The sequence below is a fragment of the Octopus sinensis genome, linkage group LG28 (assembly GCF_006345805.1).
Source record: "Octopus sinensis linkage group LG28, ASM634580v1, whole genome shotgun sequence".
Lineage (NCBI taxonomy): Eukaryota > Metazoa > Mollusca > Cephalopoda > Octopoda > Octopodidae > Octopus > Octopus sinensis.
In genome coordinates, this window is record NC_043024.1 from 6,186,231 (window position 1) to 6,189,989 (window position 3,759).

Below are 3,759 nucleotides of genomic sequence, written 5' to 3' on the forward strand. Positions count from 1 at the left end.
CTTTCAGTTTCTGTCTACCAAATCCACTCACAAGGCTTTGGTCGGTCCGAGGCTATAACAGAAGACACTTGCCCAAGGTGCCACGCAGTGGGACTGAACCCGGAACCATGTGGTTGGTTAGCAAGCTACTTACCACACAGTCACTCCTGCGCCTATGTGGGCAGAATTTGAAGCAAAGCCATTGTACATTAGAAGAAATAAACAACAATTCTCATATGAAAGGAAAAATGAATCTATCCAGGATAGTGAACAAATTATATGGTCCTCTGAAAGTGCTTGAGACACTTGGCGGGCAAGAACAAAGACGAAGATTTCCAAATTTGTACATCGTTCTCAGAATACTGTTAAAAGTAAAATAGATAAAAATAAAAACAGAGAGAAAAGAGAAAAATACAAAATGAAAAAGAAAAATAATAACTAACAATAAAATAAAAAAATAAAGGATACCAGATAGAAAATAAAATAAATAAAAAGATAAAAAATAGAAATTAATACAACGATAAAATAAGAAAAAAGATAAAAGGAGATAATTAATAGGCACAGGAGTGGCTGTGTGCTAAGAAGCTTCCCAACCACATGGTTCCGGGTTCTGTCCCACTGCGTGGCACCTTCTGCTATAGCCTCAGCCTGACCAAAGCCTTGTGAGTGGATTCGGTAAATGGAAACTGAAAGAATCTTGTCACACATATGTATATGTATAATATATATATATATATATATATATATATATATATATATATATATACATAGTAAATCCCCCCCAAAGAACAACAAACACAAAAAAACAGCAATGTAAGGACGTGGTACAAGTAAAGTATTAGCAGACACTCAGGGAAGGAAAGAAAGATGGTTTTAACGTTTTGAACCAGGCTCTTCTTCAGAAACAGAGGAAAGTCCAATAGAAAAGAACGACGGAGGAAAAAAAAGCGCCAACAATTCACATGTAGTTACATTTTGGAATATATATATATATATATATATATATATATATATATATATATATATATATAGGTGCAGAAGTTTGTATTTGTAGAGTGAAAATGAAACATTGTTCCAGGCAGAGCCGAGGGTGTGTGGATCCGTGGTGTAGGACGAAACTGATGATGATATTTGCGGTGAAGTGGTTGGCCAAGCGGAAATGATGGGCGACGGAAGTGTTGGTAGGTAACTAACATCTCGTAGACGTTCGGTAAACCGGTTGGCCAGCCAGTCTGACCAACATAGAGTTATTTGCAGAGATTACATCTGATGCAGAGATTACATCTGATAAGGTTGGAAGAAGTGCAGGAGAAGGAGTTCCTAACGTGGAGGGTGTGTTGGTTGGATCCAGTGAGGGAAGCGGTGCTGGTGATGAAAGAACAGGTGTGGCGGCAGGATCTAGAGCAAGGAAAGGATCCAGGTTGGGCTGGAATGGAAGAGAGGAAGGTGCTATGGACCAGTAGATCACGTAGGTCACAGGTGCGTTTAAAGGATGGCAAGGGTGGGTTGGGAAATGGGGTGTGTAGTAGCATCTAGCTGGTGAAGACAGAAGGTCCGTAGGATCCTCCGACGAGGGTAGGGTGGGGGTGGAAAAGGAGGGGAAAGGGAATGCAGTTGGGGGATCGGTGTGGGGAAGGAGGGAGAGCGGTGGTGCGATCAGTTACCCGAGCGCAGGCAAGGGCAGTTTGGATTGGTATCCTCGATGCATGAACAGGCGGGCAAGGTACCAGGACTGAGTCTCGAAATCCTGGTCCCGGCTGCACAAGTGTCGGAGGCGGAGGAAAAGGGAGTAAAGTTGAGGTAGAGGTAGGATTCCGTGTGTGTATGTATGTATATATATATATATATATATATATATATAATATATATATATATATATATATATATATATATATATATAGGTGCAGAAGTTTGTATTTGTAGAGTGAAAATGAAACATTGTTCCAGGCAGAGCCGAGGGTGTGTGGATCCGTGGTGTAGGACGAAACTGATGATGATATTTGCGGTGAAGTGGTTGGCCAAGCGGAAATGATGGGCGACGGAAGTGTTGGTAGGTAACTAACATCTCGTAGACGTTCGGTAAACCGGTTGGCCAGCCAGTCTGACCAACATAGAGTTATTTGCAGAGATTACATCTGATGCAGAGATTACATCTGATAAGGTTGGAAGAAGTGCAGGAGAAGGAGTTCCTAACGTGGAGGGTGTGTTGGTTGGATCCAGTGAGGGAAGCGGTGCTGGTGATGAAAGAACAGGTGTGGCGGCAGGATCTAGAGCAAGGAAGGATCCAGGTTGGGCTGGAATGGAAGAGAGGAAGGTGCTATGGACCAGTAGATCACGTAGGTCACAGGTGCGTTTAAAGGATGGCAAGGGTGGGTTGGGAAATGGGTTGTGTAGTAGCATCTAGCTGGTGAAGACAGAAGGTCCGTAGGATCCTCCGACGAGGGTAGGGTGGGGTGGAAAAGGAGGGGAAAGGGAATGCAGTTGGGGGATCGGTGTGGGGAAGGAGGGAGAGCGGTGGTGCGATCAGTTACCCGAGCGCAGGCAAGGGCAGTTTGGATTGGTATCCTCGATGCATGAACAGGCGGGCAAGGTACCAGGACTGAGTCTCGAAATCCTGGTCCCGGCTGCACAAGTGTCGGAGGCGGAGGAAAAGGGAGTAAAGTTGAGGTAGAGGTAGGATTCCGTGTGTGTATGTATATGTATATGTATATATATATATATATATATATATATGTGTGTGTGTGTGTGTGTGTGTATGCATATATATGCGTGTGTGTGTATGTATGTATATATATATGTGTATATGTATGAATATGTATATATGTGTATATATATAACGGAAAGGTTTACGAAAATAGACAAAAGACGAAGGCAGGTGGAGTACAAACAAACAAATGTATTAGTATGGCGCTCAGGAATAGAAATAAAACAAGTCTTTTACGTTTCGAGCCTACGCTCTTTGACAGAAAGATACACAGAAAAGAAACAAGGAGACAAAAAAAAATGCGTGTAGGAGCTAACGATTCAACATGTATATACATATCTATATGTCTATACTTATACATGTGTGTGTATGTATATCTATACACACATATGTATGTGTGTATATATATATATAATATTTTATGTTATATTTTAACAATTACTGGTATCGTTATATATTAATATATTTTATATGTAAAGCATAATATGTTATACATGTATGTATATTCTTGTAATTGTCATTTTAGTAAATAATTAAATAAGTGGACATAATATAATGTCTAAAAGTTGATGAACCACCTATTGGTCCCCTTCATTTTCTTATTGCTCTCTCTCTCTCTCTCTCTCTCTGTGCCCCAGCATGGCCGCGGCCTTCGGGCTAAAACATTTTTAAGGATTTAAGGATATATATATATATATATATATATATATATATATATATATATATATATATATACATATATATGACGGGTGTCTTTCAGTTTCTGTCTACCAAATCCACTGACAAGGCTTTGGCCAGCCCGGGGCTATAGTAGAAGGCATTCATCTAAGGTGCCACACAGTAGAACTGAACACAAGACCACATAGGTGGGAAGAAAAAAAAGAAACAAAAACGTGAACAGATTATTTAAATGCCTCATGAGCTAATTTTGCTCTGCAGTTTCTTTTTATGTTATTCCAGCCAGATTTCAAATAACTGCTTGGCCCTTTGCCATCCACACCTATTAAATATGTTTATGGATATTGCTAATGACGAAAGCGAAGACTTACATAACGAGCTTATATAATTCGACCTTG